The 26,510-nt window shown below is 35.4% G+C and overlaps 1 long non-coding RNA gene across 1 annotated transcript; it reads left to right on the top strand.

Annotated features, from left to right (window-relative positions):
• Positions 1-26,082, top strand: LOC107129916 (uncharacterized). Its single transcript, XR_006698665.2, has 4 exons — positions 1-145; positions 6,583-6,921; positions 8,547-8,700; positions 25,159-26,082. It is a non-coding gene; the product is annotated as an uncharacterized lncRNA (long non-coding RNA).
• Positions 26,083-26,510: the final 428 nt, after the last annotated feature.

Genomic DNA, 26,510 nt, shown 5'->3' with positions numbered 1-26,510 from the left:
ATGCACAATAGCAAAGATATGGAATCAGCTTATATGTCCATCATTGGATGACTGGATAAAGAAAATGTGGCATATATATCATGGAATATTATGCAGCCAAAAAGAATGCAATCATGTTTTTTGCGCAACATGGATGAAACTGGAGGTAATTATCTTAAATGAAACAACTCAGAAACAGACAAATACCATGTGCTCTCAATTAGAAGTGGGAGTTAAATAATATGTACACATGAACACATGGTGTGGAATGATAGACAATGGAGATTCAGAAGAATTGGTGGGTGGGAGTGGGTGGGAGGGGGTGATGAGAAATTACTGAATGGGTACAATATACATTTTTTTGATGATGGATACACTAAAAGCCCTAACTTCGCCACTATACAATATATCCATGTAACAAAATAGACTTGTACCCTTTAAATCTTTACAAGTTAAAAAAAAGAGAGATTGGGGGTTTGAAAGTGTCTCCAGTGACTCTCCAGTCCTACATCTGGAGAAAGCTCAAGGATTGCACCTGGAATTGGACGAGAGCACTTTATTTGCACTCAACGCTAAAAATAGATGGCCCATGATGTACATGAACAGAAATATATTCAGTGTGTCAATACGGTTGGCACCAATTTAAGACAAACCGTGTTGAACAGATTTTCTACTTTTAGTCACTAATGACGTAGAGTACTAAATCAGGGACATTGTTTTTAGAGAATTTTAGTTTAAATTTTCCTATTATCTACGATTGACGCTTTCCCTCAACCCATATGGAAGACAAATATATCCTGATAGATCAAATGAGTGACATGTTTCTCTAAAATTAGATTCAGGCCAAAAAGTGTATGCCAGTGAGGAAGAATTGAGATCAAAAAGTCCTGTGTGGTCTTTGGAATGAAAGGTAAAATAAAATAAAAAATAAAAAAAAGGACTTGGAGACAAATGTTCATGAATGACTCCTGATGCAGACAACTGCGCTGAGAATAAATGAAATTAGTCAAAGTAAATTTTCAGTATTTCACTTTGGATATATATCACTAAGGATGATTGACCACATTTACTCACAATTATTTATGGGAACAAAAACACATTGTAAGTCCTCAATCGATCAGGTCTTCCTTAGTGTGCTATTTAGACTGGGCTAAATAGACACAGGATGGCACCGAAAAGGGTGAAAACCAAACCTTAGCGTAAATCTGTTTTTCTTGTTTGTAGTCATTTGTTTTTCTCCCTCTGGACAGCACCTGAAGCTTCCAGTAATGTCACCAATTTGTATTAATACTGCAGATCTTCTTAGATTTTACACCCGTACACAAAAGGACATGGGGTATTTAGGAAAACGTGTACTTCCAAACCTATTTGTTTTGGTACTGGCAGTAGAATAAACAGAGATATACCTGACTAACTGGGAAGCCTGGAGCATGTTGCCAATTTTCTCTGGATTTCAGGCTCCTCACCTATTACATCTCTCCATCTACTCAGAGATTAGACTGAATAATGATTTATAAGACAATTTTCAGTTTTAGCGATCTGTGATATTTTGAATATAATCCAGGCCTTTGAGTCTGCCAGTAGGCTTTTTTTTTTTTTTTTTTTAACTTTGAAATGAATCCAAATTTCTCTTTCCTCTTTTCCACTCTGCTCCCAAAGTACTTTGTTTTTCATTGCTGGCTGAGATACTGAGAAGATACAGCATATGCACAATTTAGTTTTGAAGACAATTATTCAAATTTTCCAATAGAAATCTTCTATTTTAATATTTTAAAAGTACTTTGGAAGTAGCATTTCAGATATAAATGGAAAACTGGTAGTGTAAGGATGAATACAGTAATTTTAAAAATTTCAAAGAAAATGATTTAACTTATTCATGAGAAAGCAATTATTTTAAATATATTTAAGTTCAAAGATGTCATTTACTATCCATAAATGTGAATCATGTATTCATAATTATTATTTAATGAACATTAATAATAAAGCACATTATTCTGAAGTCTAATCCTGTCTCTAATATGAATAAGGAAAATGATAGCTATAGCAACAAAAATTTCACATTGTAAATTTATTACCGATACATGAAGCATTTTGAGATTTTCAGTCCCAAAACTGTGTTTATCTAAATTTGAGCAGGGTGTTTCTTCTGAAAGGATCGTTGGTTAACAGAACAAGGGACTCCTCTGTTCTAGATTCAAGGAATGCAAAGGTAAACATAATTCTGATTCTAATTCTCAGTGAAAAAATTCCTGTCACTGTTGCCTTAGTTTCCATAGAGAATCTGACACAATTTCCATAAACTCCATCCTCAAACACACAGATAATGTTGACTTTCTCTAGCTGTAGCAATGTGAATTTTCCCTTAGATTGGAGAGATCTCAACCCTTACGTTAGGTTCTGTGTTTCCATGGCTTAGAGGTGGCTAGGCAATGGAAACTTCATATTGCTGTTTTGAAGCGGTAAGTACACCCCATGAGTGTATTAAACATTATACCCCTGTACTAGGTCGAATATTGTCTCCCCTAAATTTATGTTTCCCAGAAACTCAGAATATGAATTTCCTTGGAAATAGGGATTATATAGATATAATAAATTAATCTGAGGTTATACTGAATTAAAAGGGGTCTTAAATCCAATATGACTGATGTCCTCATAGGAGGAAAATTGGGACACAGAAACACAGACATAAGTGGGAGACGGCCCTGCAAAGACAGACGCAGAGATCAGTGATGCCGCAGCAAACCAAGGAAGGCCGAGGAGTGCCAACCATCAACAGAAGCGAGGGAGGGGCAAGGAAAGCATCTTCTCTAAGAGCCCTCCGGAAAAGCATGGGTCACTTGACATTTGATTTTAGATTTCCAGTCTCCAGAAATGTGGGAGAATAAATTTCTAATGTTTTAAGCCACCCAGTTTGTAATATTTTCTTATGACAGCTCTGGAAAACTAATACACCCTCTTTCAATAAATTAGTAAGTTATGTGTTATACAATTAAAATTAATTGTATTTATAAGTTTTTAAGTATTCACTAAGAACATACAAACAAAGGAAATACATAGCACATACAAGACAAAAATAATGGACAAGAGATATAAAGTGAATACTAGAGAAATAAAGAAAATAGAATGTTGCCTGCATTTTGGAAATTTCTCCATCATATCTCCCTCACCCAGATATAATTGCTTTCCCGAGTTTTATTTCAATTATTTCTTGGATATTCTTTAGTTTAACACCTTAGCATGTATTCCTAAACAATATATTTTAGTTTTAACTCTTGGATGACTTCATGTAATTGAAATCATAAAATACAGTCATGTACCACATAACAATGTTCATTCAACAATGAATCACATACACGATGGTAGTCCCATAAGATTATCATACTGTACGTATTTTTACTATGAATTTTCTATGTTTATATATACCAATAACATTTTATTACAATTGCCTGCAGCATTTGGTACAGTAATTTGCTGTACAGATTTGTAGCCTAGGAGCAATAGGCTATACCTATTATACACCTATAGCTTAGGTGTATAATTGGCTATGCCATCTAGGTTTGTGTAAGTATACTCTGATGTTGAAACAGTGATGAATTTATCTAAAGACGTATTTCTCAGAACATATCCCTGTCTTTAAATGACATGTGACTGTACGTGTGTGTTTTCACTGGTTGACTTTTAAAGTTTATCTATGTTATACATGCTGCCATATGTTCATTTGCATTAATGTACTATAATTCTGAATGAAATGTACCATTATTTTCTTATCCATTCTACTGTTGAACATTTGGTTTGTTCCAGAGTACAGCTATTATGAATAATACTACCATGAACATTCTTGTACATGTCTTCATATGTGCAGAAATATATAACTACTTACTCCATACCTAAATTAAAACTACACCATCAGTGAGGTATGCATAACTTAAAATTATTTATCAACACTCTTGTACCAGTTTTCACTCCTCTCAGCAGTATATAAGTCTCCATTGTTTCATAACCTTTCAGACACTTTACATTGCACAATATATTTCACTGTGTGTGTTAGGGTTCTCTAGAGGGACAGAACTAATAGGATAGATACATAAATAAAGGGGAGTTTGTTAAGGAGTATTAACTCACACGATCGCAAGGTCCCACAGAAGGCCATCTGCAAACTGAGGAGAAGGACAGCCAGTCCAAGTACCAAAACTGAAGAACTTGGAGTCTGATGTACGAGGGCAGGAAGCATCCAGCACAGGAGAAAGATGTAGGCTGGGAGGCTACGCCAGTCTCATGTTTACACATCTTTCTACCAGCTTTATATTCTAGCCATGCTGGCAGCTGATTAGGTGGTGCCAACCCAGGTTAAGGGTGGGTCTGCCTTTCCCAGCCCACTGACTCAAATGTTAAACTGCTGTGGCGACACCCTCATGGACACACCCAGAATCAACACGTTGCATCTTTGAATCCAATCAAGTTGACAGTATTAACCATCGTACTGTGGTTATGATTTTAATTGCTCTAAATTAGTAATACGGTTATGGAGATATATAACCTTTGCTCATTTATTTGCCTATTCAAGATTTTTGCTCATTTTTTTCTATTGAATTTTTTGTTTCCCTTAATGACATTTGGAGTTATTTCCATATTCTAGATACCAGTTCTTTATTGGTTATACGTATTGCAGCTACCCTCTCTCGCAATATGAAGGGTCATCACATACAGTGGTATGTGTCATGCCAAAAACAAGGGCACCCAGCCAAGCTGGTGAGTGAGAGCTGAATCTCATCTGGTGCTTAACTCATGGAGCTGCTCTTATGAGACTGTAGTACCCAAGGAGGTTGCCTTTTTTTTCCCCCTCACTCTATCGCCCAGGCTGAAGTGCAGTGGCATGATCTCAGCTCACTGCAACCTCCGCCTCCTGGGTTCAAGTCATTCTCCTGCCTCAACCTCCTGAGTAGTTAGGATGACAGACACACACCACTAAGCCCGGCTAATTTTTGTATTTTTAGCAGAGACAGTGTTTCACCATATTGGTCAGGCTGGTCTTGAACTTCTGACCTTGTGATCCACCTGCCTTGGCCTCCAAAAGTGCAGGGATTACAGGTGCAAGCCACTGTGTCTGACCAGAGGTTGCTTTTTTAATCTATAGTGCTCTTATCTCACCGCCTGTCCTTTCACTCTTAGGTCTTTTAATGAACAGCAATTGCTAATTTTAAAGTGGTAAATTTTATCAATATTTTTCCTTATGGTTAGAACTATTTTGTAGCTGGTTTAAGATGCTTCCCTGTCTTAAGGGATCAAATAACTTCTCCCGGATTATTTCAACTTCTTTATTACATTTAAGTCTTTAATGTAAAATTTTATTTTAATTGGATACCCAATATTCCCAGCATGATTTAATAAAAAGCAACAATTGTGTTTTCCATATTACTCTATAGTAATACATTTGCCAGAAATCAAATGCCAATTATTGAAGATATTGTTTCTGTATTTGATTCTCATCGATTGGTGTGTTTGCCCATGAAACAATTCTAAACTAGCTTTATTACTATTTTTTATATTATGTTTTGATATATTTATAAAAAATATAAATATATTTTTTATATTATGTTCTTCCAACTTTTACTTCTCCAAGACTGTTGTGACAATATTTGGTGCTTCACATTTCCATATAGATTATAGACTGTTAGGTTACACAAGATCACACACACACACATTTGAAATTCTGATTTTAAATCCATACACATATTTGGAGAAAATTGAGATAATGCAAATGTCCCACTTTATATTCTGTAAACATGGTATATTTTTTAATGTATGTGAATTATTTTATGACCCTTCTCTCCAGGCCATGAGTTTGCAGAAACAGAGGAGGGGAAGGTTCACTTCTGGTTCATGCTTAGTCTGAATAGCCTCTGATTTTCAAGTAAATGTGGGAAGGATCTCTTATAAGTCTCCTTACCTTGATAGTTCTGGGCCCTGAATAGTTTCTACTTTCCTAACTGAAACTCCATTGTGAGGTATTAGAAAATGATCTCAAGACAAAATCAGCTGCGATGCTCTCACATTTTTTGTTACCTGAGTTCATAATTTTCTACAAAACCTGGCACAATTATTCTGCACTATTTTTAAGCACTTCTATGCCATTAAAAAATTAAAGAAAATATTTTGAGCATTTATAAAGCAAGATAATTGATTCTACAAAACTAGCTCATTGCTACAGGAAATGGAATGTCAAATATACATTTTATAAAAGACTATTTTAGGCATTTATTTTTAAATAATAAAATATGGAGGGCATGTAAAATAACTGGAGAATTCTTAGGATGTTTAATGTTAACCTGATGTTTTAAAATTATTTTATATGTACTATATATCAGTTAATTCATATTTCATGTTATTTGCCAATATATTAATAATTTAAAGACAGAAAGCACGAGCTTCATGAAGAAAAAGTTAATCCCTCAAACGTGGGTTTTAAACTTCATGTTTTGAATGCCTTCATTTCTCTAAAGATCTTTCAAGCATTGCTATGTAGGAATAGGTGAAGAATAAATGAGCCCAATCAACAAAGCTCACTTTACAAACAATAATTCTGTGTTTTTTTCTCCTTATTAGGTTGGAATTTGTAATGAAATTTAGTTGAAAGAATAACTGCCAAAAAGAAATACTTGAAAACCACTGGTCTGTAAAAATAAAGAAGATTCTCAAGTATGCTGATTAAATAGTACCTGAGCTACTGTATTATAATCTGAAAGCCATACCTCATGAAATGTATCCAGTGGAGAGTCGCCTCAATTAATTCTAAGGAAATCTGAACTGCATTATATAAGAGATTATCATTCTTTCAGCAAGTATTTATTTACCAGATTTTCACTAATCCACTGGGCACTGCTGATACAATACTGAAGAAGAGGAGAAAAGGTTTTATGGCTGATGAAGCCGACATTTTAGTGGGTGAGACAGGAAAAAACATATAATAAAATAATGGTCAATACAGTACTGGCAACGATAATCCATATTTTTCAAGTTGATGAGTTCATAAAATGTGTCAGAAACAAGTATAAAAATTTTAACTAATACATACAATTGAAATACATCTGAAAGCCTTGAAAGCCAAGCAGCCAACTCCTATTCTTAATTTAACAAGTACATACAATTTACTTACATAGGGATGTTTTCAATTGGCAATTGAATCGTAAGTTAGTATAAAAGATTAGTAGCAAAAGGGAACCTCCATCTCTGTATTCCTTCTTTAACTTTATATTCAAGATCTTCTTCAGATCTTTTTCTTTGTATTTTTTCTTCTCCCTATCTTTGGACATTTATCATGTTGTCTCTGTAATGCCCTTAAATGTTTAAACAAAAATGGATGGTGAGAGGCAAGGGACTGTGAAGCTCATTAAAATAACCCACTCTTCCATTTTGCAATTTGCAAAACATAGGGACATCTTTTGTGAAATTCAACACTTCTGCCTCTTTCGATTTATTAGATCTTGCCTCTGGCCTGTAACAAGAGTCAAAGACACTGGAGAAACCATAAAAGACCCCTCCACTGTAAAAGTCAATGAAATTGTTCCAGGGCAGGGAATTATGTGTCAAGGCAAGCTGGCAGTGGCATCTGCTGCTGTATTGACTGTCCGCGTTTGCTCAAATGCTCTGGCCAGCTGAATGGTGTCTCCTTTCTCCCCCACCTAACCACATGTGTTCCCCTAAGGCCATCTTCTAGCTGAAGGCATAAGTGGCAGAAAACCAAAGTAGCAGTCTTCTTTAATGTGAGGACATTACTTGTGAAATTTTCTGCTACCACAGCTGCTGGCATAATCAGAGAGAGAGGTCCGTTTAGTGCAGATAGGAGGGGCCAGGACAGAGGGAAACATAGAGGAGATAGGAGTGCCCTGATGCTCTGAAGGGAGCAGCCTGCCCACATTGATGTTTTTTAGATAGTTTTGATTTTTCGTTTATTTTAATGGCTATACAAAAAAATATGTTTTTTCCCTTTTTAGTTTCTCACTCAACTTTGGTTCCGTCTTCAAAAAATCACTCTATGTATATACAAATGTTCAGCTTGTAATATTTTGTCACCCATCCTTTTAATTCTGTGAAATAAGTGTTACCATTTTCAGTTGATTTTAAAAAATAATATAATGTTCTAGATGAGTTTGTATTTTAAATATTATTTCAACAGCCTTACTGTATTTTTAAACTTTGACCAAAAATTGTGCTATTGAACAACTCAGATTTTTGAAATTCTACATGAGTTTTTAATTAGTAAAAGATAAACAGGTAGTTCTTAAAGACATAAATACAAAAATATTCTGTGATGGACAATTTAATCCTATGAGACTTTTTATTCATTATATTAGAGTAAGCATGATACTGATGATGTCTATTCTATACATGCTTCTATAGATGTATGCACATAGATATGCATTTGCATATTTTTTACTAGCCTGAGGAAGAATTTATGGCTAATATGTTTTCCTCTTCATTATTACCAGCACAATTTGTATTTTAAGGATTTTAACTTTCTACTACCATGTTTCTCTAGCTCATTCTGATTTATGATTCCATATATACAGGTTGAGTATCCCATATCTGGAATGCTTGGGACCAGAAGTGTTTGGGATTTTGGAATATCTGCATATATATTATGAGATTTCTGGGAGACAGGACTCAAGTCTGAATAAGAAATTCATCTATATGTCTCATACATCTTATATGCATCACCTGAAGGTAACTGATTTTTCCTTTGGTGACACTGAATAAATTGTGTTGTATGTGTGCACTTTGACTGCCACACCTCACACAGGCTCCAGTGTGGAATTTTTCACTTGTGGTATCATGTTGGCGCTCAAAAAGTTACAGATTATGGAGCATTTATGACCAGATTTTCAGATTAGGAAATGTTCAACCCGTAAAACCTATTAACTTCCTGCTGTTAAAGACAAGGATTTATTTCACTTCTGCCACTCCCAAAATACTCTACCTGCCAATTATACCATTGTTTCTCTACCAGCTGCCACCATAATTTTAAATAATATGTATAGGCTTCTACTTTTGATTGCATTAATTGGAGACAATAGTTTTTGACTCTACCCTTGATGATGGGATAGATGAGCAAATCAGTTCTGTAACCCTTCTTTCTCCCTGCTTGCTTGTCATTCCCAAATCCTATTGAAAATAAGTTTGCTTTTATGTTACCATTGCTGGTATTCTTCTCCGTCACATAGTTTCCTCACACTGTTTTCTGAGGTTGTGTATACAAGTTTAAAACCAATAGAACAATATAAATTATTTTAATTGTATCTAATTATAATTGTTAAACTAATTAATTTTATAGTATGTAATTATATTAATTATCAGTTCCAACATTTTAGTCTTGTGCAACTTTAAACTAAAAATCTTCAAAAACATTTTTGTATGCTCCACCAATTATTTACAATCAGGCTAACATATTAGTTTGCTTCTTACCTGAATTACACCTTTCTCCACAGGAGTTGCTTTTGCTTTTTCTTTTTTGCTGAAGTCACTATCCCTTATTGAAGGTAAATTTTTTAAATTTTATAACAAATATCTTCCAGCTCTTCTTTGTCTCTTGCTGAGAATCTGATGAGACTGATGTAAAGCTCACCAGCATCTGATCTTGAGTAAATTGTTTTGTATCGGGGGAAATACATTTTTTGTTGTTGTTGTTGTTGTTTTTTGTCTCTTTTTTTTTAAATCTGGAGTACCCAGTTACAGGTAGTTTGTTCATGCAGTCGGTCTTAACAATATAATAAATTTCTTATTATTGTCTATTGTAACATCTGACTTTTATTCCTGAGTCTGCCTTACAATTCTGAACTGGACTTAAGCCTCTGCAAACCAATGGCCCAACTCCATTCTTGGACCCTTGTTCTCTGTTTTCCTGGATTGGGGCCACCACCACCTCTGACTTTCACTCCATATTGCTGGATCACTTTCATAAGGAATTTCCTAAGAGCACATGGTAAAAATGTTCTGAATCTTAAAACGTCTGTAATCTCTCAGCATTGACTAATATTTTGACTGGCTGAAGTACAGGATGAAAGTAACATTGAAAGCACCCTATTCTATAAGCTTTTCAAAACAAATCTTACATAAAACTGATTCTTTCAGTAGGCAGATGGATAATTTTCTATCCTTCTACACTACAGCTTTTTATCATCTATCTACAAGGTAATAAATTTCCAATTGATGTGCCTCAAACTCTTGTTGTTTACCATTCATCATTCTCTGAATTTGAAGACAGATGCATCCTGTGAAGTCTATAAAACTTTCTTCTTTTATTATTATGGAATGTTTCTCTCTCCATTGCCACTGCTTTATCTGTTTGCAACTCCTACCATGGCACCTCATAGATAGATTATCTCTGTTGTTCTTCCAGCTTTCTATTGCTGCATAACAAATAAACCCCAAGTTCACATATTACTGAGGTTGTGAAGAAACAGGAGTTCTCACACAAAGTTGATGAGAACGTTAATTGGCACACTATTTTTGGAAGGCAATTTGGCAATTTAATATGACATACCCTTTGATTACTATTTTACATATTTATTTTACAAATATATTTTCATAAGTGCTCAAACACATATAAGTATAGGCATGTTAAATAGAGAAAAATCTGGAATACTAAAATTCTTTTTTTTTTTTTTTTTTTTGAGACGGAGTCTCACTCTGTCGCCGAGGCTGGAGTGCAGTGGCGTGATCTCCGCTCACTGCAAGCTCCTCCACCTCCCGGGTTCATGCCATTCTCCTGCCTCAGCCTCCCGAGAAGCTGGGACTACAGGCGCCCACCACCACGCCCGGCTAATTTTTTTTGTATTTTTAGTAGACACAGGGTTTCACCGTGTTCACCAGGATGGTCTCGATCTCCTGACCTCGTGACCCACCCGCCTCGGCCTCCTAAAGTGCTGGGATTACAGGCGTGAGCCACAGCGCCTGGCCCTAAAATTCTTAAAAAGAGATAATTCAATAAAATACATTTAACCAATAAAATAACTTATGGATATTTAAAAATGAGCCTATAACTGATGTAAAAATTAGTAAAAATAAGATTACAAGCAAAATTAATGTTCTACATTCTTATGAAGAATATACAAGCATGTATGTATATACACATGTATATGTATATATATATCCCCCTGAAATTTATGTGTACAAAATAAATTGTAGCTATCACCCTGTAATTTACATGTACATAGAAAACATATAAAAGAGTAACTATTAAAAGTTATTTCTTTTAGATATGAGGTTAGATGAGGATAGAAAAGATGTAAGAAACATTTTTTACCTTTTTATGACCGGAATTATTTTGTTTTATGGATTATTTTTGCAATTAAAAACACAGTAAATAATTTTTAAAAGGGAAAGTGATCAATAGAGGAATAGGGGATGAGATAGCATGCTAAATAGGAAGCTATGGAAGCATTGAGAAGGTAGACTCAATCTGCTTTGAAGGGAAGAGTGCCTGAATTGGTTGCATTGGCAGAAAGGATTTATTCACGCAAATAAAGAAGGAACGTCCTGATCAGACGTGCATTTTATAATAATCATTCTAACTGAATGTGGTTGATAGAACATAAGGTAAGATTGAACTTAGGCATTTTGCTGTTCATTTGCGGTAATAATTAAAGTCTAAAATAAGTAACGCCTTACCCAAGATTTATGACACAGTGGGAACAGAAAGGACCAACTGCTTGAATGGATTGCATGTGGAAGGGGAAATACAGACATGGCCTTAGTTTTCTATTGTTGCTGTAGCAATTTACCAATAACATAGTGGCATAAAACAACACCCATTTATTATCTCACAGGCATCTGGGTAGACTGTAAAAAGTCAGGCATTGGGTATGTCAGGCACCTGGGTGGACTGTAGACAAGGTGGATCCTCAGCTAATCTCACAAGGCCAAAATCAAGGTGATGAAATTTGTTTCCAGAGGTTCTGGGGCTGAATCTGCTTCCAAGCTCACTCAGGTTGTTGACAAAATTTAGTTCCTTGCAGTTGTAGCAATGAAGTCCCTATTTCCTAACTGTCACTTGGGGGCCAAGCTTTGCTCCTAGAATCTGTCTGCATTCCTTCACACACTTTCCGTGAGCCCTTCCTCTAGCAATGGCAGGCCAAGTCACTCTGTCATTTTGATTGTCTATGACTTTTCTCATCTCAACTTTTTTATTATTTCCAGAGAAAGTTTACCACTTTTAAGGACTCATGTGATTGGGTTGTGCCCAGATAACCCCTGATTGCCTCCTTATTTTACTGCCTATGATTTAATTACATCTACCAAGTCCCATTTGCCATGTTACATGACATATTCAAAGGCTCCAGGCATTAGAGTGTGGGCATCCAGGTATTAGGGTGTGGGACATCTTTGGATGTTCATTATTTAACTTATCACAAATGTAATGTTCCTGGCACACAGCAGATAATTGATAAATGTTGGCAAAGCCAATCACTTTTCACTATGTCCACTTCTACAACTTACCCCTGTAGTCTGAACCATCATCATCTGTTACTAGACTGATTAAATAATCTCTAAACTGATTTCTGTTCCCACTCTTGCTTTCCTAGATTTTATTCTTCACCTAGCAGGCAGGAGGAGTTTTCTAAAACATAAATACTAGTCTTAGCTTAAAACCACCTTCTAGTGTCCCATTGCAATTAGAGTAAAATCTAGTCTTGTTGTTACGGCTTACATGATGTGAACACTTCTGTCTGACACCATGTGGCTCTACTCCTGCTGTGGCCACTAAGCTTTAGTCACAGGAGATTTCATTTTATACTTTACCAGACACATATTTAATTTGTAAGATTTTTATCTCCTCTTCCTTTTATCTAGAATGGCCCTTAACCAGAATGTTCTCCATTAAGATTAGTTTCAATATTCCTTTGTCAATGAAGTCTTCCTCACTTTCCTTATCTGAACAAGAACATCCTTGCCTTACTCCTGCCTATAGAGTAATTCTATATCCCATTACCTGGTCTATATTTTCACAGCACTTGCCCCTATCAAAAATCCTCCTTCTATATGTTCATTGTAGATGTTACAGTTAGGATATTAGCTTGGAAAGACCAAAGGCCTGATCTGTCTTGATCACAGACTTCTCATCAGGATCTTAAACAGTGCCCAACATAAACTAGATGCAGAATAAATATCTGTTGTATGAATGGGTAAATTGCTGAATAATTTGCTTTTTATGTTCCCCTTCTTCTTTAAAGAAAAATTAAGAAACAGAAGTAACAGGATTTGAGGATTATGTCTTAAACTGTGTCCTCCCCCAAAAATAGGTTCAAATTCTAATCCCTGGTACCTGTGAGTGTAAGGCAACCTGTGAACTGTTTATCTTATTTGAAAGTAGGGCTTTTGCAGCTATAGTCAAGTTAACATTAGGTTATATTGGAGTAGAGTGGGTACTTAATCCCTTATGACTGGTGTTCCTAGGAGAAAAGAAGAAAAGACATAAGGATAGAAAGAACACTATGCGACAATGTAGGTAGAAATTGTAGTGATGTATCTACAAGTCAAAGAAGACCAAGGATTGCCAGCGCACTAGAAGCTGAGAGAGAGGTATGGAACTGATTTTACACTGGAGTCTTCAGAGATTAACACCCTGTTTACAGCTTAATTTAGTACTTCTAGGATCCAGGACTGTAAGCATAAATTTCTGTTGTTTAAGCTACCCAGTTATAGCCCAGATGCCAACTTCACTACAGCAGCCCCAGAAAGTAACACAGAGCTATTTATTGAGATGTATGTTTGCAGGTCTGAAATGATGGCTTCAGTTTTAAATATGTTAACTTTTAAATGCTTGTAGGACACATGTTGAAATATAACAAAGAGTTAACTTGTTAAGGCAGATTCCTAGGACTCATAGACACTATCAAACACTAAATTGTACTAATGATTCACAATGGGTATAAGCAAAACCCAGGCACAAATGCAATATTCAACTTTGAAGGAGCCCAGGCCCTGTCAGAGGCAGGTCCCTAATGCTGTTGTCTTTCATGGGCATGCATTGGTATTGGAGTAACAGAAGGGCACTGACAGTATGTCTATGAGATCCAGCTGGTCCAGAGAACATTGCTTGGGTTCAGGTTTTCTTAGTTATTAGTTTTCTAGGGCTGCCATAACAAAATGCCACAGACTGGAGGCTTAAACAACAGTAATTTATTTTCTCACGTTGGTGGAGTCTGGAAGTTCAAGATCAAGCTATTTGAAGCTTTGGCTTCTCCTGAGGCCTCTCTGCTTAGCTTGTAGATGGCTGCCTTCCTGATGTGTCTTCACATGGCTTTTCTTCTGTATGTGCACAAGCCTGGGGTCTCTTCCTCTTCTTCTTATAAAAAACACCAGTCACATTTGATTAGGGCCTCAACATAGACAACTTCATTTAACCTTAATTTCCTCTTTAAAGGCCTTATCTCCAAACACACTCAGAGTAGGGGTTATGTCTTCAACATATAAATTTTAGGGGGGATATAATTTCTTTTATAACATTTTGTTTTGCTTTGGTTAGTCATTCATGAGTGAAAATACTGCATAAGTAACTTCCATTGACAAGTTAGTTATATCTCACAAGCTCTATTTTTTTTTCTGTTTTGTTTTGTTGTTGTTTGTTTGACAGTTTCACTCTTGTTGCCCAGGCTGGAGTGCAATTACACTGTCTCGGCTCACCACAACCTCCGCCTCCCGAGTTTAAGTGATTCTCCTGCCTTGGCCTCCCAAGTAGCTGGGATTACAGGCATGTGCTACCATGCCTGGCTAATTTTGTTTTTTTAGTAGAGATGGGGTTTCTCCATGTTGGTCAGAGTGGTCTCGAACTCCCAACCTCAGGTGATCCACCTGCCTCGGCCTCCCAAGGTGCTGGGAGTACAGGTGTGAACCACTGTGCCCTGCCCAAGTGTTTTAACAATAAGCAATGTTGACAATGGACATTTCTAGAAGGACAAATAGTCAATATCGTTACTACTTCTTGCACCCAGAGATGAAAGGAAAGGAGTTACACACTCACTGTGAACTCTCTCCTTCCTTTCTAGAATCTCAAGTGGAATAATCCAAAAACATTTGGTAGGAGGATTTGAAGTTCAGGAGAGAGATCCAACTTAAATACACAAATGTAAGAGTCATCACTATCACTGTGGTAGGTGAAGCTATAGGAATGGACAAGCTCATTCATAGAATTCATCTAAAAAGTGCTTACTACTTACAGTGTCTTGCACATAAGCACTTGATTAGTGTTCACTGAGTGAACTTACAGGCAGCTCCACTTAAAACTGCTAAATTATCAACAAATTTGGAGAAATTATGTAACAGAATACACATGGGAATTCCAATTTTTAGAATTTCAGCTAATTTGGAACAATAATCATTGGAATCTCCATAATCTAATAAGCATGGTAAGAAGCTAACAGATGTCTGCTCAACGGCTTACTAAAGGAGACAAAAACAGACCCCGTGATGTGCACTGCACTGCCCAGGCAATATGTAAGGTTGGTGCAAAACTAATTGTGTTTTTTGCCATTGAAAGTAATGGTACCTCTACAAGTACTCTAAGTCCCCAAAGCAGCAGAGTTAGGAGAAGAAAAAGTCAATGAACAGCATCTGCCACTTTCCCTACTGAATCAGGGAAGGGAAAAAGTTTTGAATGAATAGGGAGAATGGAGGCAAAGGCTGAAATTGTGCAGAAAGAAATTGGAAAGCTATAGAATCTGACTATGTTTCTATTATTGTTAATAAGACTACATGCAGAAGCTTATGTGTTTGTAGTAACAAAATAGCAATTCAAGTTCAACAAAAATATTACAAAGCAATGATGTAAATATTTTGCACGAATACATATATAAGCATACACACACCACATATACACATATGTATATGTCTGTATTATAGGTGTATGTATACATACAAATATGCATTTGTAGAGATATACTAGGTATTATATATATTATATATATTACTTATTTATGTACATGAAAATATACAATATCATTTAATTATTTTGAGGCCAATCTATCACTTTCTTTTGATTACTGTTTTTTAGGCCTTTTTTAAAACAATTTATTTTTCAGAATTCAATTTAATTTAAACATTATTTGAATGACTTATGAGCAAAGACATTTTCTATGTATTATATGCAAAGATAAGTGAAACAAGACTTTTCTTCAAGAATTCAGGCACTGAAATGAAAGCAATGATACAAACTACTGAAATTCAACAGAAGTGCCATAAATGTATAAAGCAATGTATAAATATCAAAACAGAAAAGCATGTCCAGTAGTTTGGAATTAGCAAAAATTTAGCGCAGGATCAGGAGAAAAAATCTATTTGCAAGGATGACAGAAGTAACATTTGGAGAAAAGAATTAGTGCATGAAGGTCTTCAATCAGAAAGTAAGGTTATTTATGCCTTAAAAAAGGTCTCACTGAATGTTAGACCACTAAAATGAAGCTGAATAATTTTTTTTAATCAAAAGGGATTTTCAACAAAATAAACTTTAATAACTTGTGATAAGTATCATCAAGACAACTTATAAAGGAACTCACTAACTTTGTTAAGGCACAAGTTCAGGTATTCACTATACTCTCCCAAGGTTTCAAAACTTTATTGAATTTCAGGAAAATGGAAGGGCAAAGATTGATCTTGAAGGGAAAGTAACATTGAAACAAACTCAATATCTGTAGGTTCAACTACATGAAATTTTCAATATCTAGACATTTTACCTATGAAAGCCAATCTGGTATGGTTCAATCAATAAATAAAATTCCATTTATAAATTATAGTTGTGCTTTCCAAAATATTGCATTTAGGATATATTGTAAGTTCTACACGCAGTTATTCCTTGTAAAATGTCTAAGGCAGTAACAGAGCAATTATAATTTGAAACAAAATCCTTGTGATTTTAACATGCTGATGTTAAAGTCATCTAAAATATAATACGGTATGCATTTAATGCAGTGTAACATTGACTGGTATTTACTGTATTCTGAAGGATAAAATGTGGGTATAATGAAAAAATTGAAAAAATAATACATCTTAGAGTAATCATAGACTGGTACAAAATTTTAACAGAAGGAGCTTTCATTCTCCACCATTGCCTGTTATATTTTTAGCTAGCTCATGTAAGAACTGACGACATCTCAATAAAAATATCAGAGGCATGGTATTCAAAGTACATTAGCGTTGTGATGTTATAAGACCAATTTCTTTGCTGGGTGCACATTAGTCTTGCAGGATCGTGCAGCTGGCAAAGGATGAGATGCTATGAAACAGCTATTTAAATGTGAATTGCTCTTCAGGCTGCCACTGGTAATGGTGAAGTCTAAAAGAAATTTTCTCCATTTCAGAAAATTAACAATCTCTGGGGAAAAATATTCTCCAAGAGTCACTTAAGATGCAGGGTACTTTCCTTTAGTTTATAAAAATTATCACATCTTTTAAAGCATAACACCCCACAGATATATCCTTGAGCCTTTATATTCTCATAAACTTTATTAAATTCAGTGACTTCAAGATCTATTCAACCATACAACCTTAAAACAAAGAAAGTGATTTGTTTTTTCTCCTTTGATACACCTAAGCATAGGTATAGAAATATTGCTAGACGTAATAACTCTGGAAATTGTAAGCAATTTTATAGTCTCTACCTTTCACAGCCTTAAGAATAGGTCGTTGTTAAAAGAGGCCAAATTCAATAACACATTTTTAAATCTGAAAATATGCATTTAAGAAAACTAGTGCTATTTGAATCTATATGATTAATTTACCACGGGAAAGAAAAAAGTAAACATAAAGAGGAAACCCTGAATAATTCATTTATATTAATTCATAAATGGAGTAGGTGTGCTATCATTGTACTTTCACCGCCTTTTTTAGAAGCTAGTTTTGAATTACCATATAATCAATCGAATATTGCTGTTCTTATTTAAAAGAATATATTAAAATTAGTTATGCCTTATTTGAATCAATTTTATGTTAAAAGTAGACAATGATTTCTTTGAATTTGAAAATACTCCTTAGTGGTCACTTTGAAAGGCTGCCCAATATATTTACCCTTTTTTGAGTTTGAAGAATCCCCCTGCCTTTTACTGCCTGGGCAAAGGACAGAAAATGTTTCTCTTGTAAGTGCTAAAAATACCAGATACCTGTTTTCCCAGCCTTCACTTGGGATGCAGGCATGTGACTTTAGATCCTTCAAGCAGGTAAGGCGCTAAAGACACAGGTGGAAGGCACTCCATCTCTATTTCCCTCTGACACGTGTTCTCTCTCATTGTCTCTCTCTCTCCTTCTCTCTCTCTCTACTTCTCTGTCTCTCTCTCTCTACTTCTCTGTCTCTCTCTCTCTTCTCTGCCTCCCCCTCTCTCCCCTTCTCTGTCTCCCAGAGAGATCATCAGTCTCCTGGAGAGGAAAAAAAAAAAAAAAAGATGTGTGAATGCATACGCAGGTGCACTGGCATTGAGTTTCTACAGCAGATGAGGTAGCAGGGTAAACTAGCATCCAGTGTTTAGGGAACTGAGCAGCTATTTCCCTTTCAGAATGTTTTTTGGTGTGCTTAGAACATTGGTTTGGAAGTTGTGTACTTCACCAGTTCTTTCAATTTCTTAGTGACTCAGGAGTTACCCAATAAAATTCCTTTTCTCTTTAGTCAAAGAAGTCTTCATTCCACATAGCTATGAAATCTGACTAAACAACATGGTTTTTTTTTTTCTATACATTCTTTGCCCATTATACTCTTCTGCGTTTCCTCTTTTATATAGTAACCTATTGGTTCCCAGCAGTGGCATGATGGTAGCTTGCTTAATGGTGGACATTTTAAAATCAAGATCTATAAAGGAGTTCAATATCTAATGCAGATTTTTAAAGAGCTTCTCTGGTTAAAGCTAGAATGGTGGCTTTGAAGATCTGGTCCCTTGGCCGCTTCTTGACACACAATAGCATTTCTTAAGAAATGTTACTGAAGAGTTGGGTTCAGGGTAGCATCTTAAGAAACCACTGCTAACAGCATCCTTAGTTTCTACCCAGTAAATGCAAATAGACATCCTCTCACCCCACCTTAGCCAGCTGTGGTCTCCAGATATTGCCAAATGTCCTGTGGGAGGAAAATCATCCCGACTTCGGAACCACTGATTTAAATCATCAACGATGTATGGAAGTCAATTGCTTACAATGGCTCTGACCCCATTCATTTACTTAACTATAGTGAAGACATGGAAAATGAGAATGAAAACTCAGTTCCTACTCTCAAAACTGTACAATCTTGTAAAAATAAGAATGTAACAGGTGAAAATCTTAAGCAAACTTTTTTTTAACAGTTTAAGGTAACAATAACAGACCAGGATACAAGAATAAATAATTATCAGCAAAATATTATAAAGAAATAGTTTCTTGAAGGAGGTAATCCCATCAGGTAAGAGAGGTCAGGGAATTGCTTTGTGGAAAAGGTGGAATTTGAGTTGAGTTGTGAGGAATTTTTCATTCCTGTAGTAATGAAAGATTGAGATAATATTTTGGGTAGTACACCAAATTCAAATGGTTCAGGAGACAGTGACAAACCAGTTTGACATGTAAGTACAGTGTTAGTGGGGGAATGTAGAAACACATAGCTAAAACCTTGGTTTAGGGTCAGATTAAATACAGTACTAGAGTTTTCTATGAGAAAGGAATGCAGGAGCCCTAACCTCCATCTGAGGCTGCGTTTGCCTTGCAAACACCTTGCTTTACTTTGATAATAGTTTGGCTGGACAGTTTGAAGCATCAGGCGGCGAATTAAAGAGAATGAGACCCATCCTCAAGCCTCCTCTTGGCACACTGCTTTTGTAGCAGGTGGTGACAAACTTTGAGGGCCAGGCTAAGGAATTTGAATGCAGGACAGCAATTTAATATTTTTGAGCAGAAGAAAGACATAGGCAGGATTTTAAAAATGTGAATCTGATTTAGTGTGCAGGGGATAAGAGGAAGAAAGAATGGACATTCAATGTCCATTAAAGAGGTTACAACAATCATCTAGATGGAGACAAAAGGAGCCTGAATTAGGAGCATTACAACCAACAGGGAGAAAGGATTGAAATGAGAGAGAATTAAAACTAAGAGTCAACTGAAGTTGATAATCCATAACAATTATGAATATAGAGAAAAGGCACTAAGGTTGCCACTATGTCTTGAAGGTGAGCACCACTAAAATATTTATACCATTAAGCAAAATGGATCAATAAATAATAGGAGTTGATATTAGGGGAAAAAAGAATTAGATAATGTATCTATGAAGTCCTGGATGACATATAACAAAATGCCCACCAGTCACATAAAAACATGAAGCTGAGAAGACAAAGCTAAAGAAATACATTTGAGATTTTTTGGTTTTTTTCCAAGACAGAGTCTTGCTCCATCACCCAGGCTGGAGTGCAGTGGCAAGATCTTGGCTCACTGCAACCTCTGCCTCCTGGGTTCAAGCAATTCTCCTGCCTCAGCCTCCCATGTAGCTGGGATTACAGGCTCCTGCCACTGCACCCAACTAATTTTTGTATTTTTAGTAGAGACAGTGTTTCACCATGTTGGCCAGGCTGGTCTCGAACTCCTGACCTTGTGATCCTCCTGCCTCAGCTTCCCAAAGTACTAGTATTACAGGCGTGAGCCACCATGCCCAGCCGGGAATATTTTTGAATGACACATTCAGTGATTAGATTTTAACTCTTTAAAGTTTCCATAAATTTAAACTAGTAATGAACATTTAACATACTGAATTATGAAAACACTAGTCAAAGCAGAACAGTATATTATAGTTGGATCATGGAGAAGGTCCGGCAACACATGTCAGTAAAATTGCATTGCTCAAGAATATTCCAAGCTTCAAGATGAAGTATAAAGCAGCTCCATATAATCAAAATAATTTTGTCACACGTTCTAACCTACAGAGTATCCTTAATATTCTGCTCTCTTGAACAACCATCATGACCTCTTTAGAGATCTTGAAACTCTTAAACTCTTCTTCATTCCCATTACCTGACTTTCTTTGCAAATATATAATTGAGTTTTGTTTGAGCTATACATTTTGCCTCATTTACTGTGACTCTTCTTGTTTTCAGATTCATATTTGAACATCCTTTCAAATGTAATAATCTTTTGAAGTTTATCTACGTGTGTACCTCTGGAAGGTGTGGTGAATACATTTGGGAGAGGAGAATGAGAAGCTTGACTTGTTCTCTTGTGTGTAACAAACTGTAAAATGGATCTGTCAAGGACTGAATTGTGGTCTCTGGCCTCAGGCCTAGAGTTTCTCTTACTTCTTGCATGCAGATTTTCAGTAAATGACAAAAGCCATATTACAGATTTATAATTCCAACTTTTATCCACATAAAAGTCAAATTCTGTTGCTGTACTCCATTGATTGCTAAAATCACACCCCACTTTATTTGATCATTTTTTCCTAAATTTTATAATTGATTATATTAGTATGTTGAAAAATAGGCTATATGCCTTTTTCATGAAATTCCTAAGATCTTTCAGTTTCCTAATGATACTGTTGCCCTTGACTTCTAATGGCTTCTTTTACAGAGCTCTCACACTTTATCTCTAGTTTGGACAGATTGCTTTCTAGGACTGCAGCACAGCTGTCATCCTAGCCATTTGTTTTCATTGCATATTTTAGTTCATCTTTTCTTAGATTTCACATTTTGCTCCCTCAAGAATTTGTAGTCCCTTGTTCCTAATAGCTGTGATTATTCCCTTTGTTTCCTGAGTTTGTAAAATGTTGACCTGTAGAGATTTTGCATTTCTGAGAATACAGTATTTTACCCTATTGTTAAACGAAATGGTTGGCTGGAGAAATAGAAACCTGTGTATGTTCGTCCCCTGACTCCCAAAACTTGAACTTTCTAGTATCCAGCATTGGTAATAGCAAGTGTGGAAAAAAACTGATTATTGATCCTTCCTGGATGATCTTTTTGATTGTTTCTTAATGGAATCCTCTTTTGTGCGGTGAAATTTTACCATTTTCAAATTTTACAATTTTGTGTTCTGATATTTTACAAAGAAATGCCTAGGTGACAGTATTTTTATTCCATTTTGCTACGGTTTTTGGTGCCCTATCAATATCAAAACTCATGTCTTATTTTAACTCTCAAACTTTACTCCATTTAAACATTCTCCTCCCTTATTCTTAACATTTTTTGATATTTGAAATCACCTATGTTAATACTCTAGTCTCACATTTTCCATCTTTGACTTGTTGGTAAATGTTCTAAGAAATAATATTTTTTAAATCTTCCTTCCAGGCATTCTTGGTTATTTTTACCTCTGCAATCAAATTTCTGACATCAGAACTCTATCTTGATCTCACTTTGTATTTTTTCAAAGCTACCATTTTACTTCATCATCCTGAGTTCTTTGTAGTATACTAAATAGGAGAAGATAAATGTTACGTTCTATGAAATGTCTATTTGATTTGAATAATATCGTTTTTAGGTTCATCTTGAGCCTAAACTTCTAAAATGCTAGTCTTTCTCAAAACTCTGGCTATCCTGGCTGATTTCTCACTTATACAAATGGAGATTTAGGCTGATTCATGTTGCTATTGTGTTGGTGTGTTTTCCCACACTGCTTCTCTTCTGAAAGAGAGAATGGAATTAAATATTTGTGTACAGGAGTGGCTGAGGACAGGATTTATGTTGAAGTGTCACAAGGGTCAAACCAGTAGAGTGTGCTGTGGAGAAGCATCAAGTCAATGAGTGTCTTACATTGGAGTGCCAGCCAGACTATTAATGACCCTGTTCTTCTAAAAATTGGTTCAATTTCTTTCTATAAAAGTTCTCAGGCTATAATGGCAGAGATGAACACTTATGGTAGATAATCACTCCTTGCACCTGGGGGATGTGGTAAGGGACCAGTTGTCACTCACGTTCCCTAGAATAATTATGCATCCTGATTACTTGCCACATCCCAAATCTGCTCCCAATTTCTCTCACCCTGATGCTGGAGTCATTCTATGGTTCTGCCAACAAAACCATCTCCTACATCTATGGTAGCCTTCTCTGAATATTCTGGCTGTGGCTGCCTTCTTTTCTGTCAGATATATCATCATTATTCCATTTTTTTTAAATTTTCTATTTTTATCTATTTCTATCCACATATTTCATTGTTTGATGGTCCTCTTTCTGTTCACGTTTCGATCATTCTTTTCAAGTTTTTACTGTCCAAAATGCCAGTTAAAAACCACTTACTGGGAAAACAGAGAAGCTCAACATTATGTTTGTTGAGTTTGAATCCTGAGTGGAAGGTAGTAAAGGTTGTTTTGTAACTCATGGCAAAAGATGAGCTTCCAAAAATAACTGGTATTTTGAAAAACCAAGACATGCATGCGCATGCACACACGCATGTATTACCGGACAGGAAACAAACCTGCTTATTGCTCCTGAGGGAGACACTAGCTCTATCTCCCAGGCTGTTCATCATGCAAATATCTTTGAAGAGACTCTAAGAAGATACTGGAACAAAGACACACATGCCTCTGTAATAGAGACAAACAGTAACAGGAAGTCTCACAGAAAATTGTCGCCCAGCAGTGTTTTGGCCTAAGCACTAATATATTTTTCTATTGAAAGAATATGGACCCAAGTATCCACCAGGACCCTCTCTACTAGAAAAAGAGAGCCTGACTTAGAACCAGTGCAAAGTTAGCAGCCTATTGGGCCTTCTGCTCCAGGCTGAGCCTGTTTTACTTTTTCACTTTAATAGGACAAAACATCAGGCTCAAATATAAACAACCCAAGAAATGACGGGGGAGAATAAGGCCACATGCCCCAAAAAGGTTTATTGACATCATTCTCGTTAGTCCTCCCATCATCTTGAGGTTTAAATGTGCCAGCAAACAAGTGTCTTTATTGAGTCCTGATGAAATGTGGAAAGGATACGTAACTCTTCTAGAAACCAATTAGACTTTTTCTTTATTTTTTTGCACTGTCCTTAAAGGATGCATCAAATTTGGCTTTGTATCATAATTATCTGAGTTGATGCCTTTATCCTCTGATTTCTTAACTTCTTAAAAGCAAAAATGATGTCTTAATTATCTATCAGAGCTATGTCCTAAAAGACACTGTTTGGAAACAATACGTTAAAATCAGTTAAAGTGAAAAAGTGCATCTCAAATAAAAGATGTCTCTAATAAAAGACAACTTTTAAAACTTGATTGGCAATCAAAATATACATTCTTTTTCAATATGTATCAAAATATTATAATGATATTAAATAACATTTTATTATGCTTAGTCAGCATTTCATTACATTAAGATAAATACTTATTTGTTGAAATTTTATTCTTCACTATTTAAATATAGAAAAGTAAAATTTTATGAGAATCCCATAACCTTGCAGGCATCTCAGAACAGAATATGGATTTTATATCAGTGTGCTTCAAATATGAAAAATACTATCCTTTGGTCAATTATATCATACAATTTGAGAAAGAATAAAATCTAATACAGTTTTCTGAATATAACTCATAACGTGTGATATATTGAAAATGACCATATATTGTTATATAGAAAACAAGTATATATTCAATGATTTGATTCAATGTTTATGAACAAAAGAAATTTATAACATTTGTGGTTATATTATACAAATAAAATTGTAAACCAATATGCCATAGAATCACAGAAATTAAAGAAGTGTGTTCGTTTGCTTAATGCAGACACATTGCTTTGAAAATTGAAGAAATAAGCACCAGAGAAGCTGATGATTTGACCACAGTCCTCCTACAAGAACCCAGCAAAATTAAGACACTAACCAAAATCTTGTGACTCCTAATAAATTATTTTGTCATAATAACATGAAGTCTCTTTTGCATAGCTAATGAATTTCAATAGATGTTGAGCCTATTTTCAAAACTAGAAGGGGAAAGGGAAATATTTTAAAAGTTACAAATATGATTAGGTCAAACAGTCACTAAGAGGGCACATCTATTAATAGAACAGGAATATAGGATGCCATATGCATCTCAAAAATCCCAGGAACTTTGGAAAACAATAGCATTCTCTACACACCTACTTGCAAAAAAAAAAAAAAAAAAAAAAGTTAGCATTGTCAACAAGTATCTACTTCTTTTTTGCACACGTCTTTTAGTTTAAAGAGAGTGTTTCTTTATTGTGATAGAAACAGCTCAAGTAGTGTTCTCCCATATTACAGATTAAGAAGATGAGATCCAAAGAGGTGAATGACCTACCAACAAGCCCAAAACTAGCAAATGCAACTGCAACAACAAATCCTGATAACAGGCTAAGTATTAAATCACTAAATAATTAAATCACTTGCTCCATAAAAACATAACTATTCTTAAAACTTATAAATAAATTTTCAAATTAAAAATAAGTGATAGTCAAACAGATTCCTTTCTATCCCTCTAAGGATGCATATCCATAATTGTTTAAATTTATTTGATTTTACCTTTTGCTATATGCCTTCTCTTATGTTTGGACCTTTCTCAGGTTTTCTTCATAATAACCTTGTTCCAATCACAGCACAGTAACCTTTACCACTGTTTCAACAACAGAGTCTCATCAACCATTTTCATCTGATAAAAGGAAGCCCTCCTAGCTGACCTCAATATTTACCATCTTTACTGAGTGAAAGCTGATGATCTCCAGCCTATGTTGACTTTGCTCCAAAGAAGCTTGTGTACACCTGCACTGTACATTAGCACAACCTGGGAGCTTTATAAAAAATACCAGTGCTAGAGCCTAAAGCCAGAAAAGTCAGATGTTTGAAGATTTAATTTTAAGCCTCCCCACTTGATTTTGATGTGTTACTGAAGCCACTCGGTCTAGGGTACTTTGTTATATCAGCCCTAAGACACCTCCTCTTTCTTACAGCTCTTCACTTTAATATTCCAAACTAAGTATTTTCCACACATGCACCAAGCCCCTACATTCAAAATTCCATAGGCTAGAACAGAAGTGTTAGGGCCAACGATGACATTCTAAGAAAAGAAACCCCAACATTTCTTAAGAACAATGAACCTATAAACCATTTGTATGTGTTTGACTGCTAAAGAGCAGGTATTCAACAAACAAATATTGAATAAGGGAAAAATAAATGCAGTAATAAATGAAAAACAGAGTAATATACCAACCGATAAGGGGTCCTTAAAGTAAGTGTGTTTAGAACTACACCTTTAATTGAATACGGAACATGAGATGTAGGATGGGATGCCAGATCAGGGAACTATGTTGAGGGAAGAGCTTCATTAACAAAGCATTTATTAGATTGAACCATAAGAAATCAATAATATTTGACTACTATGAACTACAAAGATGGCAGTTTCATTTTACAACCTAATAATTTCTTATGAGTGGCTCATGGGTATTTCACACTGTTCATCATTTTCATTTATTTGATTTACAATTAGTTATTAATATTTATACTTATGACATTTTTATGGAAATCAAACTAAGCAATGGAGCTTAAAGCACAGAGATGGAATATTTTACTTAAAATTTTAAAACATGTGTAGATGAAAAACAGAGTAATACATGTATGAT

This window comes from Macaca fascicularis, chromosome 6, assembly GCF_037993035.2.
Source record: "Macaca fascicularis isolate 582-1 chromosome 6, T2T-MFA8v1.1".
NCBI classification, from domain to species: domain Eukaryota; kingdom Metazoa; phylum Chordata; class Mammalia; order Primates; family Cercopithecidae; genus Macaca; species Macaca fascicularis.
This window is presented reverse-complemented; position numbering and strand designations above follow the sequence as displayed.